Source organism: Cynara cardunculus, assembly GCF_001531365.2.
Source record: "Cynara cardunculus var. scolymus isolate 2C chromosome LG 7, CcrdV1, whole genome shotgun sequence".
Taxonomy (NCBI): Eukaryota; Viridiplantae; Streptophyta; class Magnoliopsida; order Asterales; family Asteraceae; genus Cynara; species Cynara cardunculus.
In genome coordinates, this window is record NC_037534.1 from 8,791,181 (window position 1) to 8,806,329 (window position 15,149).

The 15,149-nt window shown below is 34.1% G+C and overlaps 1 pseudogene; it reads left to right on the top strand.

The window, feature by feature from the left end:
• The first annotated feature begins 3,299 nt into the window (after positions 1–3,299).
• LOC112515143 overlaps positions 3,300–15,149 on the top strand; it is a 17,012-nt pseudogene continuing 5,162 nt past the window's right edge.

Sequence of the window (15,149 nt, forward strand, 5' to 3'; positions counted from 1 at the left end):
TCTGATACTTCACCTCCTCTTTATCACGTTTTTAGATCGAACTAGACATTGTATTTGAAGGACATCATTTTGAGGGGTCTCAAATAGAGACATATTTACCACTTTTGAATTCGAATGATCACATACATCAATATCATTAAGAGGAAATCTCTCAGAATGCTCAAGATCCTTAATCATCCATAGTGGGATAGACAAAAGATCATCCATTATATTAAGTCACCGATGATCCTTCTTCAAGTTTAAGAACCAGTTCTGCCACTACAAATGAATGCTTTTATGTCAACTTTTTGAGAAGGGTATAACCTAAAACGGTTTCTAAAGCCTACAAGACCCAAATTGGATCAATGTTATGCAAGTAGAGCTTGTCTAATTTGAAACAAATAAAGTGTGGTATTTAGTTCCTCTTCCAATGTATAAATATGCAATAGGGACCAAATAGGTTTTTAGGAAAAAGAAGGATGATGATGGAATAGTGGTAAGAAATAAGGCTAGATTAATAGACAATGGATATTACCAATAATAAGGCACTGATTTTGATGAAACATTCGCTCTTCTTCAAGGATTGAGGCTATAACGATGTTTTTAGCCATTGCAACACATAAGGGATTCAAAGTCTACCAAATGGATGTCAAATCAGCCTTTTTGAATGGTAAGTTACAAGAAGAAGTATGTATCCAACAACCACTTGGTTTTTAGAGTGCAAAGTTCCCAAAATACATCTAACTTCTAGACAAGGCTCTATATGACCTTAAACAAGCACCTAGAGCATGGTATGACACTCTGTCCAATATCTTGATTCAAAATAAGTTTAAAAAAGATATTGTTGACACTACTTTGTTCTTAAAGAGGTATAAGACTAACCAACTTTTGGTACAAATATATGTAGATGATATTATCTTTGGTTATACTAATCCTAAGGTTTTATGACAAATTTTCAGAATTGATAAAAAACAAGTTTGAGATGAGCATGATGGAAGAATTAACATTCTTCCTTGGGATCCAAATCAAATGAACTTCATAAGGCATTTTCATTAATCAAGCCAAAAATGCTTAGACCTTTTGAAGAAATACAAACTCTCTGACAACACCCATTGGTGATCAACATGAACTCGACATGGATAGAGCTTTTTGATTAGCCACAACTAATGAAGTACGTTAATTCTCTTATTTCTGATTCATTATTGGACACATTTTGACATAATGATTTTATAGTTTACGATAGTTGCAATTTTCTATTTTTTAGTTGTTCCTTACATATTGTATTACTTGAAGTAGAACGTCCATGAGACTTCTCGCTCCTCTTCATGTCACCAAACCTCTTTCACTTTCATAGTACTTACTAGTATCACTATTTATATCATCACCCAACATCGTAATTTTCTTTCTAAGATCTTTATTGATGTTACTCATCTTTACATTTGAAATATGTACCAATATCTCTCTTATAGATCATGCTATTGGCATACCCTGTATAATGATCAGGGAATGATAACAAAAAAAAAAGCATAGCCATATGATTGATGAGAGGCCATTCCAATGACCCGAATCATGAAGATCTATTGAGATGGAAGATTGGACCAATCACAAAGTCCAAGTCCAAGACGTTCAATGATGCTCTTAATGGTTTGATAAAATCTTGTCGGAAACAATCTCTCATCACTTCATCAAGTAGCCAAGTAAATCTTCAAATTTTGCACCAAATTGAATGCCAAGATTAGCCTTAGTTTTGGTAGCCCAAGTTGTGATTATTGCAACCATAAATCACTTAAAGTCCAAGAAATTCATGGCCCATGTTTTAGCCATAAATCACTCATTTCAAGTCCAAATGGACTCAAATCACCCACTTGAAGCAATATTTTTCTTTAGAAGAATCCATGCCCAAAAAGAAGGTAGAAGAGACACATAAAGATCTGCCTATTATTATGTCCAAGTTCAAATAAATCATCTCATTGATTCAGAGTGATTTTGAAGGTTGCTCCAATTAAAGCTTTTGAAGGAGTTAAAAGGGATATAAGTAGTTTTTCTTATATGATAATTATCATGATAAGTTAAGTTTCTTATTTAGATAGGTAGTTCTGCTTATTTTCTTGTTTATAAATAGAGGTAGAATGTAACCTTTGGAAGATACCTTAGAATTTGAATGATATTGTGAGTTTTAAACTCTTTATGTTCTTTGTTAACTTAAAAACTTATCAAGTCTTAAGCTTGTGGTGTTCAATACTCATCATTCAACTTGGTGGGTTGATTGTGGTGTATCTCTATACCAAGGTTCTTGTCTCTTTATAGACAATGGGTCGCGGTGTCCACCATCACTATCTCGGTCAATCATTACACGGTTGGGCATAATCACATCATTTGGTATCAGAGCTGGCACTATTGTTTTGCATATTATTTCTTATCTATTTCTCTTTCTTATTAAGTTTTACTACATGAGATCCAAGAATCACATATTGATAGTGGGTCTTGTCACAAGTTGGTATGGTTCCTACTAGTGTCGATTGAACTTAAGTTATCATCTTCTCCTCTGCTTTTCTTTTCTTCAATTTTTATTCATTCGTAGTTCGTTAAAGAAAACACAAAAAAGACAAAAAGGCCGTGCAAAAAAGAGAGAGAATATATTCGGCAAAAACAAGCAACAAAAGGAAAAAAAAGCAACAACAAAGGGAAAAAGAGAGAAAAAACAAAAAAAAGTCAAGGTTAATATTCTTCTTGTTATATTGTGATCATTTGATAAATCACATATTTAAGTTTTTTGGTAAGTTTGAATTCCCCAAGGCCACAAGCCAAACTTGGTAATTGTCTCTTTAGTTCTTTAAGAACTTTAAAAGATTAAAAAGAGTGGTAAAAGGCAGTGTGCAGAGATCAATTGAGGGTAAAAGCCATTTGTAAGATGCATGATGGTTGAGTAAATCGGTTCTTGAGAGAAACACATGAAGGAGTGTCGTGAGGTATTAACCTTAATTTTGCAGATTTCTAAGATGGGGGATGAACAACCCCTTCTGAACCTTTAAATTAAAGCTATGATGGATGAGATATGGCAAATGGTGACAAACGAATTTGACCAAGTTCATGAAAGAATGGATCGAATAGAGGCAAACACATGAAGGCAACCATCTCATGATGGTTCTGTTGCGAATGAGGAAGAAAATGAAAGAAGCGACGAATGGGATAGAAAATCTGAAAGGAGATCGGATTAGAGGAGGCGGCGTATAGACAATAATTTGAGTTCCATAAATATGAAAGTCCCTTCTTTTCAAGGAAAGTCAGATCCAGAAGCATACCTCGATTGGGAGACGAAAATGGAGTTCATCCTTGCTTGCCATGAATACTCCAATCATAAGAAGGTAAAACTTGTTGTCAATGAGTTTTTTGATTATGCACTAACATGGTGGGATCAACTTATGATTAGCGAGCGAAGAAATGGAGAACAACCTATTGAGAGTTCGGGAAGAAATGAAGATGGTCATGAGGAGACGTTTTGTGACTAGTCACTACTTCTGTGACCTTCACAACAAGCTCCAAAATCTCAAGCAAGGAAACAAGTTTGTTGAATATTACTTTAAGGAAATGAAAGTTACCATGATCAGGGCCAACATTGAGGAGGATCGAGAAGCTACAATGGCCATGTTCTTATATGGTTTAAATTTTGAAATATGAGATTGTGTTGAAATGTACCATTATGTTGAGATAGAGGACATGGTTCATACGACTGTTAAAATTGAGAAAAGCTTAAGAGAGGGGGAGGATCATGAAACGGTACTTGGAAGACAGGTTCTTCAAAAAAAAAAAAAAGAATGAAAACTCATCATCTTCTTCTAATACCAAATATGGCCTTAAAGATATTAACACCTCAAAAGGGAAAACTAATTCTTCTGCTACTAAGAATTGAGACATAAAGTGTTTTATGTGTCAAGGCAGGGGTCATATGACAATTCAATGTCCAAACAAGCTTGCTAAGGTGATTCGAGAAGATGGAGAAATTGAGACCGAAAAATCAGATTCCACAAACTCATCGGATGGTTCGGAAGATGATGAAGAGTTGGCGGTCCAAGGAGAGTTGTGGTTGCTAGAAGAGCCTTAAGCGCCCATTCCATGGAAAATAATGATGCACAAAGGAAGAACATCTTTCACACTCGTTGCTACGTTCAAGGGAAGGTATGTAGTGTTATAATTGATGGGGGGAGTTGAACTAATGTAGCAAGTTGTTCTATGGTTGAAAATCTAGGTCTACCTACAACAAAGCATCAAAAGCCATACAAACTCCAATGGGTTAATGATATCGATGAGGTGCGAGTTTCAAAACAAGTGTTGGTTTCATTTCACATAGGAAAATATATGAAGACGAAGTGTTGTGTGATGTTGTACCAAAGCAAGCTAGTCATATGTTGCTTGGGAGGCCATGGCAGTACGATCAACATGTAAAGCATGTTGGCTTTACCAACAAGTACACTTTTATACATAAAGACAAACCCGTAACTCTTGTATCCGTGTCACCTAGTCAAGTTTATGATCATCAAGTTAGACTGGAAAAAGATGCAAAAAAATGAAAGAGCCAAAAGTAAACAATGAACGTGGCTTAAAAGAAAAAGGAAAAGATAAAAGAATCGTGAAAAAAAGCGGGTCAATATTGTGCTTTGGCCAAAAAAAGTGAGGTAATAAAAGCTTTAAATTCTGAAATGCTTTTTGGCCGATACCATTCCGAGTGATGCTTTATCTTTCTTGTAGGGATTTGAGGACTTAGTTCTGGAGGAAGTTCCTAATGGATTGCCAGTAATCCGTGGGATTGAACACCAAATTGACCTTGTACCTAGAGCATCCATCCCAAACAAACCATCCTATAGAACAAGTCCAGAAGAAACCAAGGAGTTACAAAGACAAGTTGAAGAGTTACTTGCAAAAGGATGGGTTCGTGAAAGCATGAGTCCTTGTGTCGCTCCATTCTTGTTAGTATCGAAGAAGGACGGTTCATGGAAGATGTGTGTGGATTGTCACACCATCAACAATATCACGATAAAGTATCGTTATCCAATCCCTCTTCTAGATGATATTCTTGATGAGTTGTATGGTGCAAAACTGTTTTCAAAAATTAATTTGAAAAGTGGTTATCACCAAATTTGTATGAAAGAAGGTGATGAATGGAAAAACAACTTTCAAAACAAAATATGCTTTATATGAATGGTTAGTGATGTCTTTTGGTTTAACTAACACTCCTAGTTATTTCATGAGAATAATGAACCATGTTTTGCAGAATTTCATTGGAAAGTTTGTGGTTGTTTATTTTGATGATATATATATTACTCCAAGAGTTTGGATGATCATCTGGAACATCTAACATATATTTTGAGTGTACTTAGAAAGGAAAAGCTCTTTGTAAACTTGAATAAGTGCACTTTTTGTACTAATCATGTTGTTTTCCTTGGATACATGGTGAGTTCACAAGGAATTTATGTTGATGAAGAAAATGTAAAGGCCATCCAAGATTGGCCAACTCCAAAGAATGCAAGTGAAATTTGAAGTTTTCATGGTCTTGCAAGTTTCTATCATAGATTTGTTAAAAACTTTAGCACTTTGGCTTCACCACTCACAGAAGTAATTAAAAAGAATGTCGAATTTAAATGGGGGAAAGAACAAGACCAAGCTTTTGAATAACTTAAGTTTCAATTAACTCATGCTCCTTTGTTATCTTTGCCCAACTTTAATAAAACCTTCAGAATTGAGTGTGATGCATCAGGTGTTGGAATTGGTGCCGTGTTGATGCAAGAAGGTAAACCATTGGCATATTTTAGTGAGAAATTGAATGAGGCGACTTTGAACTACCCCACTTATGACAAGGAATTGTATGCATTAGTTCTTGCTTTAAAAACATGGCAACACTATTTGTGGGCCACAGAATTTGTAATACATTCTGAACACGAGTCCCTAAAGTTCTTAAAGGGGCAACAGAAGTTAAACACAAAAGGCATGCTAGGTGGATTGAGTTTCTTGAGACCTTTCCTTACGTCATCCGATTCAAGAAAGGTAAGGAAAATGTTGTTGCTGATGCACTTTCATGGAGATACTCTCTACTATCTTCGCTTGACTATAAACTTCTTGGATTTGAACAAATTAAAGAATTGTACCAAAATGATGTTGATTTCAGACAAATTTTTCAAGCATGTGAAAAAGGTTCTTTTGAAAAAAAAATTCATACATGAAGGATTTTTGTTTAAAGAATCAAAGCTTCGCACCTCTAACTCTTCCTTACGAGAGCTTTTGGTAAGGGAAGCACATAGGGGAGGCCTTATGGGTCATTTTAGCGTGTCAAACACGTTGTCAATCTTGCAAGAGAACTCTCATTGGCCAAAAATTAAGGTTGATGTAGGCAAATTATGTGAAAATTGTATTGTTTGCAAACAGGAAAAATCAAAAGTTCAACCTCATAGTTTATATACTCTTTTGCCTATACCAAGTGAACCATGGGTTGATATTTCAATGGATTTTGTGTTAGGTTTGCCAAAACATAAGGGCGGTAAAGACTCAATTTTTGTGGTTGTAGACAAGTTCTCTAAAATGGCTCATTTCATTACATGCAACCGAACTAACGATGCATCACATATTTTTGATTTGTTTTTCAAAGAAATAGTGAGATTGCAGGGAATGCTAAGAACCATTGTCTTGGATTGAAAAACCAAATTTTTTAGCTACGTTTGAAAAACCTTATGGGGTAAATTGGGAACAAAACTCTTGTTTTCAACAACTTGTCATCCCAAAACTGATGGGCAAACAGAAGTTGTGAATCGCACTCTTGGTACTCTATTGTTATCAATAATTGGGAAAATGTTAAAACTTGGGAGCAATGTTTACCACATGTTGAATTTGCTTATAACCGTCATGTTCATTCTACTACCAAGTTTTCACCATTTGAAATTGTGTATGGTTTTAAGCCATTAACTCCTATGGATTTAACTTCTTTACCTGTGAGTGAAAATTATAATTTAGATGGCAAGAAGAAAGCTGAATTTGTCAAACAAATCCATGAGAAGGCCAAAAGAAACATCGAAGAGCGCACAAAGAAGTATCAACAAACAAACAAGGGAAAATGAAAGGTTACCTTTGAACCTGGAGATTAGGTGTGGCTTCATTTGCGAAGAGAAAGATTTCCAAAAAAAAACGGAAATCAAAATTGATGCCAAAAGAGTGGACCATTCCAAATCATGCATAAAATAAATGACGGTGCTTACAAACTTGACTTGCTTGTTGAGTATAATGTTTATGATGTCTTTAAAGTTTCTGATTTGAGCCTTTTTGAAGTATGTGATGATTTTAGGCAAAATCACATTGAAGAGAGGGGGAATGATGAGAGGCCATCCAATGACTCGAATGATGCCATAAATCACTCATTTCAAGTCCAAATGAACTCAAATCAAAGACCAAAAAAGAAAGTAAAAGAGACGTACAAGGATCTGCCCTTTATTATATCCAAGTTCAAATAACTCATCTCATTGAATTTGGAGTCATTTTGAAGTTTGCAAACATTATGATCATTTACTAAGAAGAAATTTTGAAGGTTGCTCCAATTAAAGCTTTTGAAGGAGTTACAAGGGAGATAAGTAGTTTTGCTTATATGATAACTTATCATGATAAGTTAAGTTGAGATAGTAATGGTGGAAACCGTGACTTGTTGTCTATAAAGAGACAATAACCTTGGTATAGAGATACACCACAATCAACCCACCAAATTGATTGATAAGCATTGAACCCCACAAGCTTAAGATTTGATAAGTTCCAAAGTTCAGAAAGAGCATACAAAGTTTAAAACTCACAATATCGTTCAAAATCAAAGGTGTCTTCCGATGGTTACATTTAGCCTTTATCATAGACAAGAAAATAAGCACAACTACCTATCTAAATAAGTGGCAATCAATAGACGGTCGGACATAATCACATCAATAATCTTCCTCCAATTTCACTGCAGTAGCCTTTTACTTCATGATATATCATTAAAAGCGACCATATGTGTGTGAGTAGTTGACCCTCCTTTCATCTTAAATATGAAGAACATCTTCAAATAGGATCAATTTTTTTGTTACTATATTTTTTAAATAAAGTTGTTCAAGTGTTGCCAAATGCCTATGCATTATCTACATTACTCATTCAAGGGAGGACATCGTCACCCATGGTCAATTGAAGTGTAGTAAATCCCCATTCCTTCCCGTACATTTTTTTACTAATAGTATTTAGATCAAGCTCATCTAATGCGTACATAACTATGTCAACCCAATTCCTAACTATTTCATACCCTATTTCCCACTAAGTGAAATTGCCACCCTTATTCCATTTTTCTATTCATAGACCAGATCATGAATTTATTTACATATACCACATGTCGTAGGCATTTTATATAACCCTTGGTGTGCACCACATTTCTATTATCTAGAATCAACAAAAGCTCTACCACAAATAACTTATGAGCTTTATCTAATGCTTCGCACGACACGAAGTAATGTACTTGTTCGTCTGGTTCCTAAAATCGAAGCCAACAATGCGTTATGAGGTTACAACTCCAATTTATGTACTGTAACACCTTCAAATCTTGGTGATCGATGACCTATTGTCACACATCTGGCTTCCTAACATTGCGAGCTCGGCATGGTATCATAAATTACAACTGAAGTCATCCACATTGTCTGTGGTTCATATCGACTTGATAACTTCAAGGTATGTTTGTAGGCTACGTAAAACTAGTAAGGTCTTACGAGGAGTGTTCAAGGCATAGGTCAACTTAGCAATCTTCAAACCATGAGTTGCACTACATAGTTAAACCATGACCACACACAAAGACAAGTCAAGCGAGGCAGATCTATTCCCCCTTTAAGTAAAAGGTCAAGGTCATGGTCATGTGTGTCAAGAATTTAAAGCATGAAAGACAACATCATCGTCATTTGCCAAGAGTCAAAAACATGTTCTAATAAGTTTTGTATCACTACATATGTAAAGTGCTTTTTTTGTTAAGAAATCTTACATGTCAACCATAAATAGATGTTCAATCTATTTAGAAAACTTATACAGTTTAATAATTTATCTCAACCACACAATTCACAAAAATATAAACCAAATAAAATGAAAAATCAAAATACTACAAATGAAAAATACTAAATATTTGCTTGTTGATATAGTGGGACCCTTAAAATAAATGGTGCAACTAGGCAGTGTCGTATTTTAATAAGGTTAAAATGTTTGAAAGACAAAAAGAAACCAAATATTTGGATTTTAGGATTTTTTTAGCACCAATTGCATTCTTAGTTCCATTTTTCTCAACTTGCATATGACATAGATATTGTTTTGTTTGTTCCTTTCCTTTCTCATAGAAAAATTGTTGGTGTGGCCCCTTGTTGTCTATCAGAATAATACTTTTTATAATAACATTATCGTACCTCATGTTTTAATCATATTTTATTAACCAAACATATATATTTTGGTCACAAATGGTTTTTTGTGTTAATTGCCATATATATATCATGTAATATGGAAAACCATACTTCACATTTAAGAATTTTGTAAGTTATTATATAATCTCTAACAAATATTCTAAATTTACAATAGATACGTTAAGTACAGATTTTGTTTTTTGATTAACCTGAATATTCAACCTGCTATGCAAGCCAACTAATCCTAGAACGACCACTTGTTTTGCGAGTAGTCCGGAGTCATCGCATTTGAACCTTCGTGGCCACAAGGGGATTTTTATTTCTCATTGAATTTGAACCTGGGGACCTCCAGACACTTTTGACCTTTGAAGCCGAAACTCAAACCAACTATTGTGGTTTATATACAAACTTTTTTGAATCCATGCGTGTGTTAAATTGCAATGAGAAAGCCACAATCACATAGAAAGCTAAGCTTGGCTTAAATAATGTAATGTTAATAAGTAGGTTAAAAAATATGGAATTTTGCACAAAAACTAATGAAAACATAATGCAAATTAATCACTTTTAATACAAGAAAAATTGTATCAAAATGGAATACACTTTTTTGGGTTCTTATATTGAGGAACGTACATTCAAAAACTACGTTTTAACATCTATAACAAGAAATCTTAAACGAGAAAGTTGAAGAATTTTTTAAGTAATTTTTGCTTACAAGGTCAGAATGCATTTCTTTTTTTTTTCACAATATAATACTATATATGTTCCCTTAATGGTATCAAAGTCATAGGATATCCTTCAAATTAAATGGAGATTTTAAAAGTAGGTTCTTCGGGTAAAAAAAAAATCGAAATAAAATATGTCTTACGTTGTCACAGTTTTTCCTGCAATATACAATGACTATAAATCATTTTATTTGATAATATATTAACCAAATAAGTGAAAGATTCAAGTAGCAAGTGGAGCTTAATTTATGCACATATCTACAAAGGAGATCATTATCGTATCATTTTAAAGTTACCACAGCACATTATTAATCCACACCATTCAACAAACTGACGAAGGAGACTTGGATTCTTCACAAAATACTATGCGTGAGGCATGTTTTGAACAAGATATACAGTTGGAGAATACCTGTTTGCATGTTTTATTTCATGATCCGATCCTATTAATTGTTTAGTTTTTAAAAATTAAAAATTTAACTGTATTTGTTCAAATTGTTGAAACTTTCTTATGAGAAATTAGAGATTATAATGAGTTTGAATTTCGAATTTCCCCATACCCTGAACACTATAACAAGTCGGTTTATAAGACACCATGTTATGTCTAAAAGGGTCATAAGTGTTTTATAGGATTTGAGCTTAATAACAAACAACTGTATGTTTAATATAAATGTTTTACAATAAAGTGATACATGCTTTGGATTTCCTAACAAGTTTTTTAAGGACAATTTTGAAATAGGCGTCATACTAATATTTTGATATGACAAGCGTTTCACAAAAAGATACGTTAACAAAAAAATCATATAAAAAAGCTAACTGAATACTCTATTTCAACGATGCAACCAATAAATTTGTTACGATACTCAAATACGTTACAACACTCTATCGTGATACCTTTATACAGAACACATAATTTTAAACCTTGTAAATCAGTCTATCAGTACATCTAAACATCTTTAACGTCCTCAAAAACCGATTTTGTTCTGATAATCCTCGAGTGAAATACACTAAATTTGTTTGACATTAATATAAGTTCCCAATTTATTTCTTATACATGTTTAATGCATCACCATGCTTATAGAAAATGCATCAATAAATAAACCCCTAACTTTTACCTTGTATTGGATGGGTTTAGAATCATTTAGAAAAACAGAAATATGCAAAGATATTTTTGAAGCCCGAGTAATTTGTATTTTATGTTTAAGTGGATTCTCATGCTGAGTCAACATGGATAAGTTGTAAACTAGATTTTATTGGGGTTAGAATATGGGTCCATAGCGTGTAGACATCTATGGCCCTTTCATTCAGCATATCACATCACTCACCACTCACCATGCCAATATATATATATATATATATATATATATATATATATATATATCATACTACTTTTATGCTTTTATATTTGGACATCTGTTTTTACAATGATTGAACCACTGCATTAGATATTAAATATTAGATATTAGAACAAGAAGATCAAACTATTTATAGAAATGCAATATATTTTCATTCATGCTTATTTTAGTAATATAATTTTCATGATTTGGGAATATTTTATTTAACAGTTTAAAGTTTGGAAATATTTGTTTTTCAAAATAGTGACATGTTAACATATAAACTTTAAATACATTAGGTTTTTCAATGTGTAAAGTATTCGATACAAATTTTTAGATTATAGATTTTGAAAATATATTCATCAAAATGGCAATTAAATGAAAATATGTTACTTATATACACAATTTATCCTAGTTTAAAATAGATGAATGCATAAACTGATTATATTGGATTTGGTTTGCAATACTCTTTGAACACAAAAATATTGGCTAACAAAATAATAGTAGAGAATGAGATGCTCCTGTGAATTTTATACCAACATTGTATACTGGGAATATTTATTAAAATATCACTCTCATAATTGTCAAAATCCTATCTCGACTAGAGTTGAACCTGTATATATGTCGGGACYCTCTTCTCTTCCAAAGGTCTATTTAGGAGAGTAATAATTAAGCTAACGGGTTCCAAATATTCTCTTATATTAGAGGCAAAGTTTACCACTTTAAGAATTTGACTCTCTGGGACAGTATGTGCCCATCTAGCTTTAGAAACGGTCATGCCTATTCTGAGCTAGAGATCTGATCAACCTCTACAAAAATCTTCCTCAGAACTTGATGTTGTAAGTACCTAGACAAGACCTATGTCTTTTGGTGTGCCTGGAAGTTCATACCTCATGCTAAAAGTTCCGAAGATTATAGGATCTCCTACCAAACGGTAACACCCGTGATTTTAGACTTTCGCCAAGAGCCTATTGGGTTCCTTATCTTTTAGAAAGGCTCGTTTTATAAAGGGGTTGCTTATAAGTGGTCATAGGGTGCACGGGAGTCAAATCAGAGCGAAGAAAACAAGTTTTTTGGGCAGAAAAGGCATTCTCGCGACCTGCCACGCGACACAGTTGCTGCATTGGTCGCATGACCCTCTATTTCAAGACTTCCATGTTCGGGCGACCTACCATGGGACTTAGGTTGCGGGTGCATGGCTCCCCTGGAAGTGCTAAAACCCAATTTTTGGATCATTCCTTATCGGTTCTTCACCATAACCTTTTCCCTTCCCTTTCTGTCATCTTGGAGCATCTTGAAAGTGGAGAGTCGGATTTTGAGGCTTTGAGAGAGTAATCATCATAGATCCAAGAGTTTGTGTTTAAGGCAATCTTCTAATCTCTCCACCTAAAAGTTAGGGTTTATGTGTACCTTATTTTCCACCCTCTTCTCCCACCTTCATCTTAGGTTTTGGATTTCTTGAAGTGGAAAGGATATTTGGGAAGCTTTGGAGCTAGTGTTGAAGGATTTGCTAGTAGATCCCATGTTTTCTTTAAAGGAAGTTCAAAGTTTGGTTTGGAACATAGATTTAGCATAAATCAAGTAAGGTGAATTCTAGTTGCTTTGCAAAATTATATACATGTCAAAATATCTTTATTTTGGGATCTAGACACATTTTTATAAGTTTGGTTCATATTTGATGAGTCTCATGAAAAGGTGTGTTTTGAGCCTCTTGGGGTTATGAAATCTAGAAAATATTTAAGGTGAGTTATTGGGTGTTTTGTGATATCACATGATATTCATTTCTTAAAAAGGGTTTTATCGGGTATTTTGAGGATTTTAGGAAAAATGTAATTTTAAAATCTTGAGAATGTATAATGAGTTAAAATGATCTCTTTTAGGGTTATTGTCCAAGTCAAAGTGATTAACAACTTGATCTTTGGGTCAAATGTGTTTTAGGGACTCTACCCAACTTGTGAAATTTTGATAGTAACATATTGGCCTTTTTGTCATAAGTGTATATCTATTGATAAACGCCTTATGTGGCTTTGTAGAAATTTTGGAAGTAGAAACTATATAATTTTGAGCATTTTGCCAGAAGAAGATGCCATTCGTTTGATGACAAATAAAAAGGAATATCAAAATTTTGTCTCGGCTATTTACGGAACATGAGAAGCAAATGATTAATCATCTGCTTCTGAAGGAGGAGGTCATAAGCGTCTATACTATAGGATTGGGTTATTCTTTTAGATCCTGTAGTTTCCCTGGATAGAGACAATCACTTGTTATGATTCTACATATTGATCGTTTTGAACATACTTGAATAAAGTATTGAATTCAGATCTACTCATGTTATAGGTGAAATGTGTTCGTTAAGTGTTGAATAGTATGCCTACTAGACTTATGTGGGTTACATTGATTTTATTAAAATAGTCAATCGTGTTACGAGGTCGATTGGCTTGATTTAATTGAAAGCAATTGAGGGGACATTTGTTTGGTTTTAATGGCCCAATGTGAAGCCTTTGATGTGATGCTTTTATTGCATATCTATTTTTATTACATGTCTTGAGTGCGTTAATCATTTATTTGGTTTCATGTAAGTTTTAGACTGTAATGCATTGGATCCATAGGCATATGAGTTAGTTGTATTTATGATTGGGAGTTTTGATGTCCTCGTTTTGAGACCAGTATCATATAGGCATTTCGAGAAGAGCATGTAGATGTCGTGTATCAGCTACTGGTAGTTCCAACGACCTTTGAATCTTAAATATCCAAAGAGATCATAGAAGTAATTTCTGTAATTGGCAGGAACAACACTGTTCTATATGGCATTGGATTTCCTGGTGGCAGAATTAGATCAAGATTGGAGGTGATGGGAAAATTACCTATCATAACAAGTGTTTCGACAACCTTTAGATCACTTTTGATTTTGAGAGGAACATTTGCTTGATAATTTTGAGGGTATTGATGGGGAAGGATGGACGACAGTTCAAAAGGATCGTTCAAAGATATTAGGAGTAGAAAAGCCGAATTCCTCTCTGATGCTATTCACCTCTTCAAAGAAAGATTTAATCTACTTCATCATTACTAGCTTGAATTTACTCTTGATATTTGGTCGGTTATATTTCACACCTCTAGACTAATGAAATTGGGCCGAAAAGCAAGTATACAATACGGCCCAATGTCGTCTTTCCAAGTAATAAGTGGTACAAGTACCGAGTTATCGTCCACAGGGATTGTAGCCGGAGTTAGATTAGAGTCCAATGAAAGAGATGATTTCAGATGGCGATTTCGAAGACTTTTCTCTGATTTTAAGGTTATCCAAAACAGAATACAGAATAAATAAAAGAAGCAAGGGTGTGAGACTTAAGGTGAGACCCAAACACAAATTCCAGCAGCCAATGCTATAGGAATGCTATAGCAAGCAGTGTTCCAAAACTAAGTTCCACCATCTATTTTGAAGGCATTCCTCTCGGACTTCACCATCTCACTATCTTCTAGCTTTCCACCCATATCTCTATGTGGTGTCCGGTCCGAAAATAGTGACAAAATGGTGTTTTCAAAATATATGGATAAACAAATCTCTTTGTTAAAAATCACTCTCTCGAGCCGATTCCCATATCATTCGAGTTGGCGTGTTCTTGATATTTCATCTCTGAACCTATCACACTTTGACACTTTTGACAAGCGACCAACCCGTCGGGAGTTAC